The 20423-nt window shown below is 44.6% G+C and overlaps 1 protein-coding gene across 18 annotated transcripts in view; it reads left to right on the top strand.

Moving 5' to 3' along the window:
• Nucleotides 1-20423, top strand: part of FBRSL1 (fibrosin like 1) — a 507461-nt gene that overhangs the window by 185629 nt on the left and 301409 nt on the right. The window lies entirely within an intron of this gene.

The following is a 20423-nucleotide window of genomic DNA, read 5'->3' as shown; positions in this document are numbered from 1 at the left end:
AGAAAATGGAAATTGAGGTTGAATTTTTGTGGTGAAAACCCTTTGTAGTGTTTGCTTTCAGATTTCTGCTTCTGCTTATCAGGATTAATAGTAAAGCAGTGCATCCAGGCATTCCATTTCTACTCATGTGTTTTTAGCCTGTCCAGCCAAAGAATAAAGTTAAAACATTGTGAAAAAAGCATGAGGAAGAAAGACTGCTGCTGTTGTTGTGTGAACCTGGAGATTCTCTTGTGCTGTGGTTATGAGGTGTGGCTCTGCCAGGAGCTGTATTCAGCTGCAGCTGAAGTGACAGAGAAGTGGAAGGTGTTGGTGCCTCCTGATCTTGGTTCCTTGTGCTGTTCATCCACCCAAAGAGTCTTGAGATGTCAGAGTGGTTGCAACTCGGACCTGCCTCTTGTACTGTGCTTAAATTTGGTTTTGCATTTGGTTGTGGTTTGTGTAGCTCAATGATTTTTTTTTCCCTTTTAGTAGCAAATCTGGTGTGTCCCCTGTTCCCCTGGTCAGCGTGATAACACACAAAGTCTGCTCCAGTTGGCTCAGGCACAACATGTTCTACAAAGTTCACAACAAAACTTTGGACCACATAAGTTTGACTATCTGGGGATATGTCAATAATTGCAACACAAAGTACCAGGGGAAACTGTACTCTGGAATAACCAGACTTTGCTTCATTGTTGGCTTTGTTTTTGTTGGGTTTTTTCCTTTGTTTTTAAGCTGAAATGCTTCTATTTTTCCTATAATATGGGAGGAACCTTTCTGGCACTTGATTTACTGAATGTATGCCCATGCCTGCCTGCAACTGCTGAAACATGTCATGTAAAAGCACCAGGAAATGAAATTTCAGGGATTGGTCATTCTCTATATTAGTATATCTCAAAACATCAGTTTTAAAATGTCACTGCAGGGTGACCACCTGAATTCCTTAGGGTTGTCAAGGAGGCCTGTGAAAGAGGAATTTAGCAACAGATGAACCACAGCAGAAAATACTACTGCAAACTATTTGAGTTATCAAATCCAATCAAGTAATAAGAATGAACAAATAAGCTATCCAGCAGCCGAGATACTTAATGAGCACTGGTGTAGAGTCTTCTTAATTGTATTCAGGCACTCATGGGCTGTATTTGCAAGTCTGTGTTTATGACTTGAGACTGTACACTTTGTTTTTTCCTCTTAATGAAAGCTCAACATTTCTTTTGTTCCAGCAAATTTCAGAACTTAGAAGATGATGCCAAATTATCACATGCCTCACTACAAAACAAAGAGCTGGCAGCGTTGCCTTCCTAGGGGAAACTGGAAATATCCCAGGCTTGCTCCTGCCATGTTCCAATTTGAGGTTTAACGCTCTGTTAACATCAGCCCACGGCTGCATCCCTCGAGTAGATGTGGGCTGGGACTGGAGGGAGCCAGGAGCTCTGCACTGCACGGGGATGCTCAGAGAGAACTTGCCCAGGGAAAGCAGAGTGGCTTTTATCCCCCAGGCCAAGCTGTGGGTGAGGGTTGCAAAGTGAGCTGCAGTTCGGTCTGTGGTGGGATGATTGACAGTAAATCATCCATCAGAAGATTGCAGTCAGTGGCTGGGGTGAATGTGGTCCTTGTGGGTTTTCCTTCAACATGCAGTTTCACAGAGCTCCTGTGGACACAGTCTCGCTGGTTCCTGTGCAAGAAGAAGGTGTCAAAGCCAAGGTGAGGCATTTCAAAGCATTCTTTGCAAAACTCAGAAGTTTTGCTTTTTACCTTAAAGTTTCATTTTGAATCTCAGCTCCATTTCAGGTGATGCTGAAAGTGAAACTCAGCCAGCTCTTCTGGGCTGGAACTTACCAACAAAAGTCTTGCAGGTCACAAATGGTTTGCAGTGGGAAAAGGCAAAGGTGATGTGTAATTCTTCTGGTTCTTAAGAAGTACCTTAGGGAGAGTTACAGTTCTGCAGCCACAAGAGCTAGATGTTCCTGCTCTGTCCCCCTGATGCTATCTGGATGTTTCAACTAGGACTTCTTACAGAAGGAGATCTAAGCTTTCTGCTTCCTTCAGCACATTCTGCTTTGGCAGTTAGGAGGTGAACTCTGCATTACCTCTGTGATTTGGTGAAAATAGTTACAAGACAGTGGTGTCCCTTCCTTTAGAGCCTGACTCCGAGTTGTGATGATACCATTCTTGAAACTCTTTGCACATCCTACAAGCAAGTAATTCTTTTACTGTTCTCTGCCACCAAAAAGGCAGTAACTCAAATTGCACAAAGGTTTTAATACCAGTCTCAGTGGTTGCTGTGGGCCCTAGCACCACATCTGTGTGGAGGAAAGGGTGGTGACAGAACTGCATCCCCTCAGTTTGCTTGTCTTCCTCTGTGTGTGTGTGTGTGTGAAAATGGAGCATAGACATGAGGAGGGTCTAACTAGTGAAACCACAGTGCTGTTACGAAATGCACAGAGGCTCAGAAGTTGTGCCTCTAAAGATCTGGTTTGTGACCTGCTGGTCACCTTTTTCATGTCTCTTAAGACATGGACAGCCTTACAGTAAAAACTAAATGCAATTACAGTGCTCAGAACTGCTTCAAAGCAGCCTGGCTAATTTTGGGTTCGAGTTTGACCCCAGAAGCAGGTCAGTTGCATGGGATGGCAGGCTTACATCTTGAAGATTATGACTAAACCACACCAATTTATTTAGCTACAGTGAAGAATTTGAGTTATTCAGGGTTGGTTTTTCTTTTCCTTATAACCTCTCAAGGAAGGCAAACTTTAAGCTACCACACACAGCTGGTGTTTCTAATAAGACACAGATGTGTTTTGGGATCTCTTCCCATCTCCTGCAACATTTAAATGTAGATAAATAGAACTTAATCAGCTATAAATAACAGCGTGTCATGCCTGTGGATCACTAACCTTCTCTGGGACTCCCACAGGACTGGGGTTAAGCTTAATTACTTCAGTCTACTGCAAACAACAGAATAATCTGCTGTTGGATATTGCGTGGGGAGAGGTGGAGGGAGCATAAAGAAGCAAGTCAACATCCCTGGCCAGTGACTTGATGCCCCAGTGCTCAGTGTAGGATATTTGGAATGCTTCAAGACCGAGGGGATTCTTTTATTCCCTGTTTTGGTTTCAGTGCACAGGAGGTTTAATGCCAGTACTACATCTGTGTGTGTTGTTTTAAAAACAAACTCAGGAGGTGCCTATGAACTCTTTTTCCCTCTCCTTAGGGATATCTTCTTCCCCTTAGGGATAACTGCTCAGACTTGCTGTATAAAAAGGTGGTGATTGTGGTTGTTCAGCTCTGTTGTAGATGAAGGCAAGTTATTCCTCTGTGGCCACTGCATATTGCTAATTTAGGAGGGCAGATTGGTATGTCTGGTCTGGAGTGTGGTGGCTGTCAGCCACAGGCAGTTCCCTTAGGCTGGAGGAGTCAGTGTGTGTCAGCTTCCAGCACTGGGCTCTGTGTGTCTGGCCAGCCTGGCCTGCATGGGAATGTGTTACAGAGCTGCTGTCTTCTAGCAGCTTTCTGCTGGAGCAAATGTGAGGCAGATGGTGGTGGAACCACTAAGACCAATCATCCATTGCTGCTGGGCCCTGCTCCTCCCGTCCAGGCGCTGCTCAGCTCTTTGCTCAACACACAGCTTTGTTTCCACACTTTGGAGAGACCATGGGCATCACTCCTCCAAAGGACAGACCACGACAAGGGAAACTGTGATGTCCCAAACTGCTCATTGTTGGTATTTGTACTGCTATTTTTGGCTAATTGCCACTTCTCTCAAGAGCACTGGTGAAAAGATATTTGCTAGACATTTTTTCCTTCTAGTTTCTGTTCCTGCCTGATGGTTAGCAGCAGTGGGGCTTGTTATTTCATAACCTTTTCCCAGCTACAGTAAGCTTGAGCCATAGATTTGTTTTTTTACAGTAGATTTGATTTCCAGCAGAGCTGTTTCTGCCCCACATACCTGCTGTCCAGTAGCACAAGTGTTGGGCTTTGCTGGGCAGAGCCTCGGGTGATTCAGCCAGGAAGTCAGGGCAGTCCTTACAGCTCTCCTGAACAAAAGGGCCTCACAAGGGCTGTCTGGAAGAAAAACTGCAGTGCCTGGCGTTCAGGGTGTGATTTGTGGTGTGGGTTGAATGCAGTTCAGCTGCAGGGACTCTGGGTTGGGTTTGGCTCAGCAATCCATGGGTTTCAATGTCTGCTACTGTCCCTGCCCTGCTTTTCTTCTCACAGAGAGAGCAGGTATTGGGTGTGCAACTAACACAACATTACCTCTTGGACTTTTTCCCTTTCCTTGTGTCCCTGTAAGCTGCGTTTCCTTCATGGAAAGGTAATTAAAGGTTTTATGAGGGAGGAGGGCCATACCTGGTGGGCTGTGCTGGGCAGAGCTGGCCCTGGCAGCCCCACCGCCCCTTCCCGCACGCAGCCCCTGCCTGTTTGATTTCCCCTGCTGCGGGCCAGGCTCAGAAGACAGGGGAATATTTATTTATAAGCTGTCTGTACAGATGTTTTCGTTGTGGTTTGCGGTGCATTGGTGCCACTTAGTGGGAGGAGAATTGAATTGACAGCTTTAACGGTGCAGGGGAAAACAAGGAGAGATGGGTTTCATATTCCAGCCCCCCTCCACCTCCCAGCAGTATTTCTGCAGTTTAAAGACAAATCCAAATCTGCTGCTAGCCACAGAGCTGTGGTGGGTTTGGGAGCTGGCTGTAGGCAGAGTAGTGCTGGCAGGCTGGGCACGCACTGACCCTCATCCCAACAGGAAAGCTGCATGGAAAGCACTGCAGAATATTAGGCTAAATAGGCTTTGCTAATAGAAAAAGCTAATCCAGCCATGCCTTGTGTTTAGCACATTTTGGCAGACTTAAAAATCATCCTCTCTCTCTGTTACGATTTCTATTATTTTAGGTGTAGCAGGAAGGATGATGGATCAGGATGGTGTTAGCTCTGATTCAGTTTTGGAGGAGCCAATCTATACAAAACGTTAACAGTGTTTATTCAGAATCATTTAACTAGATTTTGTATTGATTTCCCTACAGAAAGGCCTGTGGGAAAAGAAGAAAACCCTGTGCTGTGATATTTGTAAGCAGTCTATTCTGCTCCCCCAGATAACTGCTCAGTGTTAACTAAAGGTACCTGGAAATAGGCTCAGTGTCTGCTGTTGGCAGTCGTGGGCATGGCCATGAGCCACATGTCCCCAGGAGCCTGGAGAGTCGTGGTGAAGGGTGCAGGGGAGCACATGGCACTCAAACGGCTTTGCAGCATCCTCTCTTGTGTGTGTGTGGGGGGGGTGTTCTACCTTGTCAAGATGCCCAAGAACATCTTGTCTTTGATTGGTATCTATGTATTTTTGTCTTGTGTAGGATGGGACACCTTGGGTTGGTTTAACCTTGAGTTGAATTGAATTACAGAATTGGATTTTTGTTGTTTGCACATGGGCTGCTCACCCTGTTGAGCCATTCCTCTGTGCTCCTCATGAGGTGGTGCCTGACCATGAGCTCCAGGGACTCTGAGCCTGGGTTTGGAACCCCTCCACGTGGGGAGCTGCTGCTAATTTTAGTGAAATTTCTGGGCATGGAACAAGTTCTACTTTGAGTCCTTAAGAAAACATGCCGTGCCCAAGGATTGTGCTTACTGGTTTTAATCATACCTGCTGTGGCTTTCATCTGAGCTGGCCCGTGACCCTCAGCAGGCGCAGCAGCCCTTGGAGAGTCTGGCACGTCCCACCTATGGAGATGGATCCTGGAGCCCTTGGTGGCTCCCTGAGTGCTGTGGTGCTCGCAGCCGGGACAGGAGGCAAGTGAGAGCAGCTGTGGGTGCGTGTCCTGGTGTCACCCCTCGAGCTCTGCTCCAGCCTGACCTGTGCCCAGTGCCCGTGGCCCGTGCCATTCCTTCCCAGCTGTGCAGCTGCCAGGCTGGCAGTTCCTGGGTGATGCTCCTGGGGCACAAACTCTTGGATCCTGAGCCTGGTTCTGAGCCCGTTTGTGCCTCTGTTGCGCTCTCACCAGAGGGCACTGCACAACATGTCGCAGCCTAATAAATAACCTCTTAACCTGCTTAGCTGCTTTATGCTCAGTGGCATGTTTTACAACGTTACCTGGAGTCCTTGAATGCTGGTTCCCATGGCAACCTGATATAGCATTTTTATTCTTTATTACTATCACTGTTTTATTGCTGCCTTGTTCAAATGCGCTGTCATCTTTATTTTGCCTTGGTGTGTGCGTGCGAGCCACAAATCTGTTTCTCAAAATTATATTATTAAACCATTTAGTGAATTTAGAAGAAGGGTGGTGATCTGTCACTGTCGATTTAATACTAAATGGAGAAGCACACCATAAATGGAAACAAGCTACAAAGAAAAATAAACTGGCAACCCAAATATTGATACAGAGAGCTTAGGATGTTTGATGGAGGTGCAAATAGTTGGGTAAAAGCAAATTAATTGAAGAAATGGAGCTTCTGTATGGGAATGTAATAGTCCTAATTTGCATGAGAGGGCAAATTGACAGTGTCCAGATGTTCTTAGGAGTGGAGTTTGGCCAAAGATTGGAACAGAGCAAGGACCTCAACTGTCTTAAGATGAAGCTTAAAACATTCAGAGAAGCTGTATGGCCCAATGGGGAGCAGCCAGACATTGAGCTTGTAGTGTGGATCAGGCTGTGGATAACTCATTGTTTGCACCATACTTATGCTCTGTTAATCTTGTGGCTGATGATGTCTCCTGCTTCTCTGCAAGGGTCAGGGAGAATTTCTTCTGGATGGTAACTGGGCTTCAGGAGTGGGGGCAGGAGAATCAGCTTTGCTGGAGGATGAGGTGGAGCTGGAGGTGGGGTGCAGGCGCTCCCAGGGATGTTCAGTGCGAAGCTGCAAGAGGCAGCCATTGACAGATTTGGTGTTGGGAAGGACGGTGGGATTAACACAGACCTGGGTAGAGTTTGCTTCCTTCTCAGTGCAGCGTTCATCTGCTGGGGGATTGTTTGGGGTAGCCGTGCTTCCCGTGGGGCCAGCTCTGCTGCATCCTGGCTGGAAGGGGCTCCTGGGGCTGGTTGATCACAGCTGGCAGCAGGAGGGGGTTTTGTGCAGGGCAAAGACTGCATTTGAGGGAACGGCAAAGCAAACAGAGTTAAAGGCAGGGTGATGCTGTGCACACAGGAGCCAGCTGGCAAGCCCCAGATAACAGATATCTTCCCAAGCACATGTCAGGAGCGGTGCTGTTTTCAATGGCTCCCTTGTACTTGCTGTTGTCTCCCCATCCTGCTCGAAGTATTAGGGGGCTGCTATAAAAATATTTGTTCTTTCTGAGCTCCTCTGTCTAAGTCACTGTTTCCCATCGACTGCTGCTGTGAGCGAGGCACGGCTGCAGGATGGAAGTGTCCCCTGTGCAGAGGGAGGATGCTGAAAGGACTGGGGTCAGGGCTGACTCCTCCAGGGTGATCTCCCGTATCTGAGGAACGGAGAGGCATCATTTGGAAAGGTATAAATTATCTAGGACAGCACTTAGAATTTTACAACCTGTACTTAAATCCTTCATTATATCTTCTGCCAGCAGCAAGGCGGATTCTGCAGCCTTTTCTAAGGACACTGAGCTCAAGATTCAGATGCTTTGGAGGATGTGTTGTCTGTCCTTCCAGAAAAATCTGATTTTTTTTTTTTTTATCCCCCTCCCTTCTTTCTTTGCCAGTTCTCTATTTTGGGGTGATGCTTTGTAGCAGGACAGGTTTGGCTGTGATGCTTTGGCAAGAAAATTTCTTTTAAGTGCTTGAAGTATACCCTTGTTCATCTCCAGAACCCAAAGCAGAACAGATGCAAACTGATCTGTAAGTGGAATTCAGTCCTTGGGAAATTTAGGAAATGAGTCCACCTGGGCTGAATAGCCTTTGTAAAACAAAAACATTTCTGGATTGCCAGACTGCTGATTATTAAGAAGGAAAGTAGGGAGAGCAGCATGGGGAAGACAATGGGTTTCGGGGAAGTGGATTTCAGTCAGCTCAGAGCTGCAGTCTTGGCAAGCTGCTCTGAGTGAAGAGGAAGTTTGGGAGAGTTAAAGGTTTCTTAGAGAAGCAAATTCAATGCACAAGTAGAACTCCCTTAATGGAGAGGACAGATGGGAAACATAGTAAGAGATTACTTCAGCTAAATCACAGTGTCTTTAATGACCCGAAACTCAAAAGCAACATAAAAATATTGGAGAGTAGGTAGAACTATTGAGAATAATTTTATCATGAACATGCAAAGAAAATTGAGAAGCCAAGGTCCAAATGAGCCACAATTGGCAAAAGACAAAAAGGGCAGCCAGAGGGGTTTCTATGAATGTGTTTGCAGCAAGAGCTGGGCCAGGGAATGAGTTAGTCCAGTGCTCAGTGGAAAGGAAAAGCTCTCAGAAGATGGAAGCGAGAAAGCAGAAGTACTAAATGACTTTTTTATTCCTTCTGTTCTTCCTGAGAGGGTCAGCTGCAGCCAGCGTGCTCTCAGAAAAAAAGGGAAGGAATAGGTTTGAATGCTCAGCAGAGCCTGGAGGAATTCAGCTCCAGACAGTTAGAAAACTGGCTTAAGTGATTTCAGTGCCATTAGTGATAATCTTTGAAAATCTGTGGAGGACAAATGAGGCTTGAGAAGACTGTAGAAAAGAAAATTTAATGGGATATCTTTCAAAAAGGGAGGAAGGGAGGAGCTGTGGGCTGGGAAGCCTGTAATGCCTAGGGAATATTTTTCAGGAAAGTATGATAAAGATGATGAAGTTGTTTCTAAGTACAAGGAAGGCAGCAGTCCCTGGAAGAGGTGGAGCTCCCTCAGCATTCTCCATCAACACTTGGAAGAAACTCTAGTGATCACAGTTACTCTGCAGGTCTTGCCAAGCTGAGACAGGTACAAGCACAGCCAAGTTCAGGACCAGGATCCAGGAGACCTGGAATAATAGAAAAGGTCTGAAAAAGGTGGGTTCCAGCTTAGCAGTGCTAAGCAAAGAAGGAATGAACTGTAAAAGACCAGGAGTGGTCAGGTGCCTCTTCTACCAGAAATGATCAAGTGTGAGTGGAGGGTTTGGGGTTGACAGGAGCTTGATCACTAAATGCCCTGGGATCCACAATGGCATCTTTTTGTGGGGGGAAACAAGTCATCAGGAAATAGAAATACGGTTCTCTATAAAATATTCAAAGCACTAAGTTCCCTTTCTTCAGTTCTGGTGGTGGGTGCAGTACATTTCATTCTGAGCATCACCCTTCAGGGAGGATAGAGGCTGCCAGGAGAGACATTAGGAGAAATTTGCAGCAGGAAAGCTAGTTCAGCATGGGGGCCAGCTTCCCTGGGGAGGCTGCAGCTGCAGCGAAGCAAGAGGACCCCCAGGTGATATTTCAGCTCAAGATGGGAGTGATTTATTTATTATTTTTTAAATCATTCTTCTACCTCATAGCAGAAAAGCTGAGAGATTTATTCATGCCCAGGGAGTAGTAATGATAAGCAAATGAAAATAGAGAATTCCAACCTAATTGGCAAAAAAAGGGACTTTTTTGGGCAGGCAAGTTATCAGGTAAGACACAAGCTTTTGGGCATCTCATGTAAAGGCTGTGTACCTGGACACTGCTTTTTCCTTTCTTTTTATTTTTACCCCCAGCTAGCCCAGCTGCATAATAATAGTAATAAAGCTCCAACTTCTTGTGGCTTTCACTTGCCTGGAATCCTTAAATTGTTACAGTTGAAACATCAACAAAACTGTGAAATGTTTTTGTTTTGTTCCTGTATACAAAAGTGGAATTTTCTGATTTTATACCGTGGATTAGTGAGAGAAACCCCTGATTTAAATACTGGTTAAATCCCTGATTTAAATGCTGGTTTGCATGAAATGCTGAAGCGTGGTGCCTGGAAATTCCGTGGTTCATTGTTGATTTTTCATATCTCCTGTCTAGCTCTAAGGGTGCCTGAAGACCTATAAAAACATAAAACCCAAATAGACAGAAATTAATACCAAGTTCTTCAAAAGGGAAATGGAGAATATAAGTGGTGTCTGGGGTGACATCAACATTTGGATTCCCCTCTTTGAGTCTGAAATCAGGCTTAGGATGGAGATGAAATGGCATCCAAGAGTTTTCATGACAGGAAGAGTCTTCAGACATCAGAAGACTCTTTAATTATGGGCAGAGTGATTCATTCAGTGGTCGGCATCTGTATCTCGTTAAAGTCTGAAATCCTTCACTGTTTCTCCCTTAAATATGAAGGTATCCCTGTTTTATCTTTTTTGGCTTAGCAGAGCTATATTTTATGTCAGGTCAGTGCAGTGTACCATTCGAGTGAGCCTGAGTTATGTGCAGATTATTTAATGCTGAAAATGTTGAGCAAATGTAATTCACCTGTGCTGCTTTCTCCAGAATCTTTTCTCCTTCAGCAACCAAGCGCAGCAGAAAAGCAGCTTGAAATTAAATTGGAGGATTAATTTCAAATTATTTGGGGAATGGGAGTTACCAATGAAAATAAAATATTCTTTGTGTTTGTTCCTGCTGAGCCCTAATCAACAAGTGAGGATTTTCCTGGAGCAAACTGTCTCAGTGAGCCCAACCCAACTCCTGCTCACGTTGATGGAAGGAAAAAAATCTCCCATGGACTTCAATGGGAGCAGCCTGCTTTGAACTGACTTTTATTGTGGTAGGGAAATAAGCATTCTGTCTGCAAGAGATTCATCATAAATACCTGTGCAGATGAGCACAGCTGCAGCTCAGTACAGCAGGATGGAGGTGCATGAGGGTCAGGCAAGATAATCACAGGTGAAAGCTTTTTGTTACACCTTCCTTTCCCCCATGCCACCAGAAAACTGCAAGGTATGTTTTGGATCAATAAAGGAGGACTTCTCAGGCTGAAAAGTATAACTTGCCAGAATTTCTCAATTTTTTTCCCACCATTTTGCTGTGATTTTTTTTAGATTTTGGAAAATGGCGTGTGTGCGCACATAGAATTTTACAACCAAATAGAAGCAAAAATGAGTTTTCTTACATCAATCGTGACTAGTGCAGGGGCTTTCTACTCTGCTGCCTCTTTCCAAAATGCATTAAGGCTGTCAGATGTAAATTGGGGGCATCAAAGCACTTTCTGCAGAGGGTTATGAGCTGGTCTGTAGTGCATCTTGCTCTGAATTTTCCCAAAGTGTCCAGTGCCAAGCACAAATTGCATTTTAAAAGCAATGTTTTGTTTGGCCACCATGTATTAATGGAACTGCATTCAGCAGCTGTGTGGTTAAATTCTAGTTTGCCAGTTGGCTTTAGGGTTTAAAAGAGAAACACAGCAGCAACAGGTTTCTCAGCCTTGCCTGTGATAAAGTGGTGCTGGAAAGAGTGGGAGAGGAGAGAGTGTGGAGATGCCTTAATTCATCAAGGGCAAGCACTGAGCCACGCAGGCGTTTGTTGCTCTTTGGTGGGTGTTATGATCTGCCCAGAAATACCAAAAAGAGGGAGACCTAGGTGGAAAGTTGGGACAAAAATATATAAGGAGCTGGAAAGAGGGCTGACTGCCAAAATCTGTGGTGTTACAGTTGGCCCCCAGCTTTGCTCCTTGCTTGTCTTGGCACTGTAGTTGCAAGACAAATATATTTGTTTTACTGTTGTTCACGAAATCTGGCTGGCTGCGGAGTGATGGTGCTGAGCAGCAGGGAGACTTCATCTCATGAGTCATCTGTGAACGGGGAGCCAGGATGGAGGGTGATGATTTGGGTCATGCAGGCTGGGAGGTGGGGGTGTGATGCTCTCTTTCATAAGCACTTCAACAATAAGAAATGGCCCCGGGCTGAAGGCTTCTCTCCTGCAGGCTGGAGCAGCAATACTCTGCTGGAGTGGGGCTGCCTGGTAAAGGAGAGAATGTGGGATGAACCAGGAGCAGTTTCCTGCTGTCCCAAGAGGAAGCAGGTGGGGGGAGTGAGGCAGAATCATGGGTGGTTGCAGCATCCTGAACCAGGAGATTAGGTCTTCTTGAAGCAGCAAAGAGCTGAATTCAGTCTCCAAGCCCTGTTCTTTATCTGTGTAACAGAAATCACATCAGTGCCCAGCTCGCCAGAGCACTGTGAGGATAAATCCACTGAGGACTCTGAAGTGCTCAGATAAATACCTATGAGAGCACAGGGAGGCATTTGTGCTTGTATGAGGGATAAGTGCTTTATTAGTAATGACCCAGAAAGGACAGAGCTACTTGCAGGTATAGTAAGCACAAGCAAGTACCTCCTATAGTTGACAGGCTCTTGGTATAAATCATTCGTGGAATAAATGACAAAAGAGAATTCATGCTTCCTAGAGGAGAAGGGAGAAAGTCTCTGCTGAGTTTAATAAAAATGAAAATTTGGTAATGGATAATACAAGTCTAGAGAGGGTCACAGTCTGCTTGACAGGAGCTGTAAGGTCACAGATTAAGTAGGTGCCCAAGTCAGTTGCAGCAATATACAGGAGATTATCAGAGGGAGATGCATCCTGGGAATCTCTCCCACAGAACAGCAAGATCTGGAGTAGCTGTAACTGTGGTTTTGCTCAGCAAAATTCAAAGTAATTATTGCAGAAAACAGCTAATTGTCTATTTGACATCAGACTTTTTAAACGACCAGGTTGGGTTCCAGCCTCATCCTCTGAACTTTGGAAGATCCCTGTAAAACAGGGCAGGCAGAGCCTTCCCTTTGCTGTGCTTCCAGCATGGTCCATCTTACAGGGAGAGGGGTCTCCAGCTCCCTCCCTGATGCTTCTGGCCACATGTTCCCTCTCCCTCAGCCAAGTGTTCATAACTGCTGGTGGGAGCTCAACCAGCCCAAAGCTAACATGATGAGAAAAAAAAATTACTTTTTTTTTTGGGCTAATTTCCTGAATTGTCTCAGCACTTAGTCATAAAGGTACGGGTGCAAGAGAGAAGGTGGGAACATATGGCTGGGGGCAAAGAGAGGAGTGGGAATTGGATAGATCATAACTCACATCACCTAAAGCTGCCACGGGACTGTCACGTCTGGCCTGTTATGGCTCTGTCTCCTTGGAATGGAAGAAGTGCATCAGGCTGGGCTGAGGTGTTCCTTTGGCATGTGGCAGCCTGGTGCTGCTCTGTCTGACCACTCCCTGTGTTCTTCCAGGCCTGCTGCAGGGAAGGAGCAGTGGAAGCAGCATCCTCCCCATGGTCTTCAAAAAAAAAAAAAAAAGGGTTGGCTGGGGAGCAGCAATCAACTGCTGCTGCTCTGCAGTGGGCACAGCCTAGGAAAGATACAGAAACGTACCTGGGCAGGTTCCATTTGTGGAAAAGCAGGAATTTGAGCTCATTAAACCACCAAGGCTCCAAACGTTGTAAAGCTGAGGTCAGGAAGTGGCTGTAAATTGAGTGACTGGAAAGGAAACCCAATTAGCTGCTTGTGGTTGTTCCGGAGCTCCTGCGTGGAGGTCGTGCTGCTGCTCGTCACAGCAAAAGGCCTCCAGGTTGGTGCAGTTCATCTCAGTCGATACAGCCTTTCACTCCCTGCAGTCCTGCTCCCCAGCACTACCTTTAACTGCAGAAAAAAAAAGTATTTGAAAGAAGGCTTCTCTTCTGTATGGCTGGATTTTCCCTGTTAGAGTAGTTCAGACTTCTCCTGTGAGTCTGGGTCCTCCTGCTCTCCAGAATTCACATTCTTCAGGCATATAGCAACTCCTACCAGTTATTTTCCCCACACTGGTCACTGCAGAGCCAAGTTATACATCTCATGTTGTAGAAATTTTCTTTTAAAAGTATGTTACTTCAGCTCCAGTAATAAGTGTTTGTTTGGGTTTTTCTTTTCTTCCAACAACTTTATTAGAGTCTGGAAGACTGGCCAATGTACAGAATTAAGATGTATTTAGGCTGGAGAGGTGCAGCTCTCTCCCTTTTCTGTGCAATGGTGGCTTGTTTGTACCTAGCCAAAATTTTGCTTACCCAGGCACCTCACTTCATCAAGCTGCATAGTCTTGCCTAGATTGCTGTTTTTCCTCACCACCCTGGACAACTGTATGTGCCAGATGCACTCGTGGTTCTTGAGACACAAAGCCATGCCCAGCAGTGTAACTAAGCTGGGAAGACACTTGCTGGCCTGGTCATCTCACAGCTAAGCCCAGGGGTTGTAACTCAAGAATGAAACTTTCACTATTAGCCTGAAAACAGGAGCATAAAGGGAATGCATTTGGAAAGAGCTTCATGTAAAATGTTTATATGCCACCCTGCTGCCAAGATATCTTGCCAGCTGGGTGGTAGTAGCATGGGGCTTAACTTCTCTCTCTGTATGCCAACAGGATGACTTAACCTCTCCTCTTTATCCCTGAACAAAAGAAAAAGCTGATGATTTGAACAGATGTTTTGCAAATTAGGAGCTGGCTGTGTGCAGTAGGGGAGTGGTGTGGTCTTTGAAGCAAGCTTTGTCATTTGCCCCTGGTGCTTCCTGTCTGTGCCTCCCACCTTGTGCCTAGCCAGGTCCTTTTCCAAAAGGACAGAATTCACAGATTGCCAAAGGGAGAGACCTTCAGGGCAGCAAAAGCTGGCAGCTTGTGCCTGATTGTGAGCAGCTCTGTTGTGCTGTAGGAGGAGCAGCAGCACAGCTCTGGGGTGGAGGGGGAGAAGGAGCCTAGATGCTCATGGTGGGAAGGCAGCAGCAGAGAGGAGCAAGCCTGGAGGTGTTTGGGACTGGAATTGCACAGTGTGCCTGGACAGGGGGGATATGGCAAGGTTTTGGATGTGCAGTGATGAGTGAGAGTCACAGCCTGCCAAAAGCTGGTTGTGCTGGCTGGAATGGCTCATCCCCCAGAGGAAGCCAGGGCTCTCCGAGGCCTCCTTAATCCAAAGAAATGGCAGCAATTTAGCAACATCGTTTTCTGAGCACGTGTAGTTAAAGTGGTGCAGTTCCTTAGCATGAACACTCAAATTGGTTTAGGAGTGGCTGAGATAGATCAAATGTATTGGAACCAGCTAATTTGAGAGTGTCCATGCACCAGGGTTACACCAATTTAACATCATCAATCTCAATGCCAGTAGCTGCATTAGTGCAGTGTTTGCAGGCTAACAGAGACAGCAACTAGGAAAAGGCCTGAAGAGGCATTTTTCACTCAAAAAGTGTGCAAAACTAATAAAATTAATAAAACCTTTGTGGTTTTATTCATAGCAGAAACTTGTGATATGATCTCAAAGGGACTTGATCTTTCTGGGGACAGAAGGGATATTGTTTTCTTCATTTTTATGGAATGAATAGTGGAAGTGCATGATTTCCATATTTTATGTGGAAATAAAATCCTAAAATCTTTTGAAACTTTCTCCAAGAAATGCAAGTTTTAAGACACTGAGAAATAGATTAGGGTCTGCATGACAGTCAGGTGTTCCAGCCTGTGGGGTTGTAGTCAAAAATGAAAAATTAAGTCTAATTTTTCTGCACACAAGTGGTTGGCATCCCTCATGCCTAACTAAAGTTGGTTCTTTATGCAATGTATTTCTTCCTGCACTTGAGAGATCTCTTCCCATCCTCCCCCTGCTCTGTGGTGTTACTGTGCTTCCCCAACTACAATTAAAATGTTGACACCTGGCTTGGCTCTGCAGATTAGGATTTGATTTTCTGTAATTATATGTTATCGCTCACATTCAGTAGCAATTTTGCCTTCTGTACAGTATGATAACACTTATTAATTCAATAAAAGAAATCAATTCACAGGCAATTTCCAAATGTAACACCTTGGTAACTGAGAGCTAACCAATCAGATTATGCATCTGACATTGTGCCTTGTCATTTAATCAGTAATGGGTGATTGCAAAAGCAGATATATGTCAGATGTTAATTACAAGTAACACAGTTTGGGACCATAATGTTAGCAGTGCCTGTTTTGTTATGATGCTGTGCTGAATATAGCTAATATTTGACTTGCACTTAAGTATTATTTACAGTAAATGAAACGATAAGGATATTTATTCTGTCCCTGTGTTCCGACAGATGTATTATTTTTTTTTTTAATCAGTGGAACACTGAGTGTTAATGGACTGCCACACGGTGCCATGTGTATGTGGGATGTGGAGGTGGGTTTGTTTATACTGAACATGCTCCATCTTATCTTTTAGAAAGTTATACAGCCTTGCTTTCCTGTGGCTTTTTAAATCTTTTTGAAGTGTTTTACTTGGCATCTGCCAATCAAGTCTTTCCATCAGATTATTGCTACACTGTGGAAAAATACATGTGAAAGCTGTGGGTATGCCCTGCCTAAGACCCTCCCACCTCTCCCCCCTGCCCCTTGCAACAGGTCCCAGGTGAAATCTGTTCTCCTTCAGACCTGGAGAGAATTAACTGAGGGCAGGTGACTGGAATCACCATTTTCACCTGCCATTTTGCCCCTTTTGCTTTACACCTGATGTTTTCTCCCCTTTAGGATGTCTCCAGGCTCAAACAGGGCTGTTCACAAGGCTTCAGCTGGGGCTTATTGCCCTCCTGGGTCTGTGATTGTGACTCACAACATTGTCTGTCCTTATCTTCAGCTGCTAGATGGGCACTGGTGCCCCCCACTCTGCTCTCACTGGTGATCAAAGACATGCAGCACCTGGCCCTTTAATTTCTTGTCTTCACTTTAAAGTGAAGACTTCACTCACATTTGTTCTGTGTGATTAGTACCTATTAGTCCACTTAAATCAAGATGAGAACAGGTGAAATATGCCTGAAAGTGACATTTCAGCCTAGCCAAATGTTATCGTGCTGACACAACCTTCCTTTCTGCTTTGTAATTAAGTTAGAGCCAAGGCCACCAGCTATTGAACTCTACAAAGCAAATATATAAGATGCAAGGAATCTCCAATAAAGTTGTAAACTTCAATTAGATGGCACCAGCCCAGGGTCCTGAGGTTTCATTGGATACTTACCTAATTTTATTATAACAGCAGAATTCTAAATAAGCAGCTCTGGGGCACAAGTCTATTAATTTACCATTCTGCATATTCATTAAATCTTACAAACTGGCATCAGTGTTTTGTTTTTAGCAGTTTATTTATTGAAAGAGAGAGGCATGTTCAACGCTAGATCACTTACATTGTCTGTTCAGTAAACCACTATCATTCACAGTTTGCCTAAAATGAGGCAATTCATACAAGTTGGGGTAAATTTTCCCATTGAAGTGATTTGCTAATAGTTGATAGAGCAACACAGAGCTTGTGAAACCATTTGCTGTGAAATTTCAACAGAAGTTTCTCTTCTGCCCTGAGATATCATCATTCTCAGGGAAGTGAAAGGATTGCAGATGGAGATGGCAATGCATTTTTCAGCCATAGCCTGTTTTCCCCTCTCTCCATTTTACACACAGACAATGTAATGTTAATATCTCTATTTTTGTCTTATATTAATCATCCTTAGAGAAGAAAAAGGTGCTTCAAAATAGTGCTCTTCTATGTAATCCTCTCTATTGTGATGATGAGTACTTGTTTTGGCTTCTCTTTTCGTTGCTGTCCCTCTAGAATTGAACCAGTCAGTGGTGCTAGCAGAGCTCTGGCAGCTCAGATCCTGATGTGTGAATCTTGGCTTATTACTTGTGTGGCCTTCTTGAACTTCTAAGGAAGCAGGGTGTTTGTTTTAAATGTGCATGCCAGGAATAAATCAATTTGATATTTTGCAATAACAAATGAGGAGAGCACCTAAACCTTGTAAATGGTCAGTTTTTGAATTGTCTTGTTGCACAGGAGTTTAGAAAATACCTTGTCCCTTCAGGAGGTCTTTAAGTGCTAAATATGTGTTTCTGTAATGAAAGATAATTGTGGTCTTAATTCTTTAATGAAAAAGAATAACTTAAACTATTTTATCATGAGAATTTGCATTTCTAGTTGGATCCTCTGCAAGTTTTCTCAGTGTCCTTAAGGCAGTGAAAAAAGTTTTCTTCCTTCTCTGCAGCTGGGCCAGGGGAGCAAAGTATGACCCTGGTGTTTCCTGGCAGAGTGTAACTGATAGATAAATTGATACTGGAAATAATGTGGAACCCCTGTAATTAGGTCAAGCTGCTTGTTTGTCTGTGATACAAGAGGCTTCTATTTCTCCTGTAGAAAAGGATTTCTAATGGGATTCTCTGCATGTTTGTGAGGATTGAAGGAGGAGCAGATCATGGGCTGCAGGGTTTGATCAAGCTGGGACAGAGCAGTGATTTTTAAAAGGCAGTACTGGCAGAAGCAGTGAAAATTTTACGAATGCACAAGTAACCTCATGTCACACAGGGATTATTCCTTTAATGTGTTTATGCCTTTATCAAGGATGGGATGGCTTTGTTGCCTAGCTATATAGCATTAACTTGCTACTATCTGAGAAATAATACCCATTAGTAAGTTCTGACTTAGGTATTTATTTCCCATGTTCCTTATCTGCTATAAGTTGATATAAATCCTTCTCCTGACAAATCAGAACATGGATGAGTTTCCTCTGGCAAAAACTGATACTGCAGCTCATCCTTTAGCTCTCAGGCCTCACGGGTTTAACATCAGTGGTCTGACCTCTTCCCTCTCTGAGGATACCCTGAGCACTGCTATCTGTGGAGATGCACGATGGCAGAGTAATCATACTTGGTGCTGAAGATTACAGTGCTTTTGGCAGTCACAGATAAACTCAGCCTCACAAGCTGAGCATAATGACATTATGTAGAACTGGTTTCTATTTAGGGAAGGGGAAAAAAAAAGGGAGGGAGGATGATAGTGGAGATGAATGTGCTTGATGTCAGAGCTGGGGTAGAACTTGACTCTGCCTGTTTGCCAGCCACTGTGCTGTCCTGGCTGCTGGACAGACAGCTTGTGTTCTGCTGGATAAGCAGATGTCCTGGAGAATTAGGGATTGCTGTCACAGGCCTGATGGCAAGAGTCCAGTCTGCTCTTTGACATGGAGGCTTTGCCTCTATTATCTCTCCATATGTGTATTTTCCTGCCCAGGGATTTCATGGAAATGGCTGTCAGACATTGGGATGAGTGAGGCTCCTCAAGGTCACTTTGCTCTGGGAGCAGGTACATTGCACTGCCCCTCACAGCTGGGCACCAGTCAAACCTTCCTGGAGCTGTGCTGGAAAACACAGCATCACTGAGCTGAGAGTCTTCACCCAGCAGGACTAGACTTGTCAGTGAAACTGGAACTCAGAGGCATTTTAAAAAGCACTTTTAAGCACTTACATTCCTTCCTTATATTTAAATTCCATTACCACAGTTTTATGTTGGAAGTCTCATGGTCACCAAGAAGGTTCAATGTTACAAAGCAAGTAAAATTTTGGCCTGTAATAAGCTCTTCATTTCAACAAAGAGTGTTTCAAGACTTCAGCATTCTCAGACAGATTTGGAAGGATACAATATAGATCTTAAAATGCACGGTTGATTTAGTTTAAGCTGTGATAGTAAAGATGGATAAAAACAGAAATAAGCTCTCACTTCCAAGGTCATTATTTCTCAGTTCTAGGTCATTTGATTTATTTGCCAGCATACTGCAGGCTCTGAGAGCTGAGTAGATGCTTATCCATGGTAACAGTTTTACTTTACCCTACCCATTGTTGCTACTGATTGGTAGAGTAAAACCTGACTTTCAGCCACCATGGAGAGGCACAGAGATGCTTAATGGCAGAGCTGGAATCCCTGCTTCCTGTTGAAGCACAGGGTTTGTCAAAGAACAGTGCAGATTTTTACCATGCTGGTTGGAACTGGCTCTTTATCACCTGGTTTGCCTTTGGGAAATCAGAAATCCATGATAGCACCAAAGGACTTCATTTTAAGGCAGTGTGTAGGTCTCTTGAGCAGATGGGAGCAACTTGGATTGAATTAAAACCATATTGTGAAAGGTGATCATTGTACTCCTCTCTGCATTTTCTGAATTCACTTAGGAGGATGTTTAGGAGAAGAGGGAAAGGATTTAAAATACCAAGTTGCCATCCTGGGAGTATAATCCCTGGGGTGCTTCCTTTTTTAAGGGGATTATACTCCAGAATTCAACAGATAATTAAAATTAGTCCTGAGAATGCTGACCATGGCACAACTATTCCTGTCTCAGCCATGCAAGGAATGTCTCCTGCCTTTCTGCCAGCACCTCTTCTTCCCTTTCACTGCCCCTCCTGTCTGTCCCCTGCTTGGGTCCCACTTCAGTCCCACTTCATGGTGAGGCTTTCAGGGCTCTTAGCCTGTGTGAACCTTGTGCTCTGTGTGCAGCTGTAGCTAATCCCAAAAGCATGTTCCAGGTTGCTGTTCTCATCAGAAACAGGGGGAGAAAGCAGGGCTGGGAAGCTGGGAGAGGGCTCAGCATTCCCACACATGACAGCAGCCCTGTGGGGAGGGAAGGAGGGTGCTGGCTTTTAGGAGAGCAGCAGCCAATTTAAATCACTTCAGCTCTGTTTAGGGCTGTAGGTAAAACTTCCAGAAGTTAGGAGTTCATGTGACCAATCTGAGAGACTCCCTTGCAAAATTATGTGATGAAAACCAGAGCAGACGATGTGAAGGCTCCTTACAGATGTCCCTTGTACAGCCACCACTGCTCTTGGATT

This window comes from Motacilla alba, chromosome 15 (assembly GCF_015832195.1).
Source record: "Motacilla alba alba isolate MOTALB_02 chromosome 15, Motacilla_alba_V1.0_pri, whole genome shotgun sequence".
Classification (NCBI taxonomy): Eukaryota; Metazoa; Chordata; class Aves; order Passeriformes; family Motacillidae; genus Motacilla; species Motacilla alba.
Note: the sequence above shows the minus strand (reverse complement) of the source record. Positions and strands in the feature narration are given on the sequence as shown.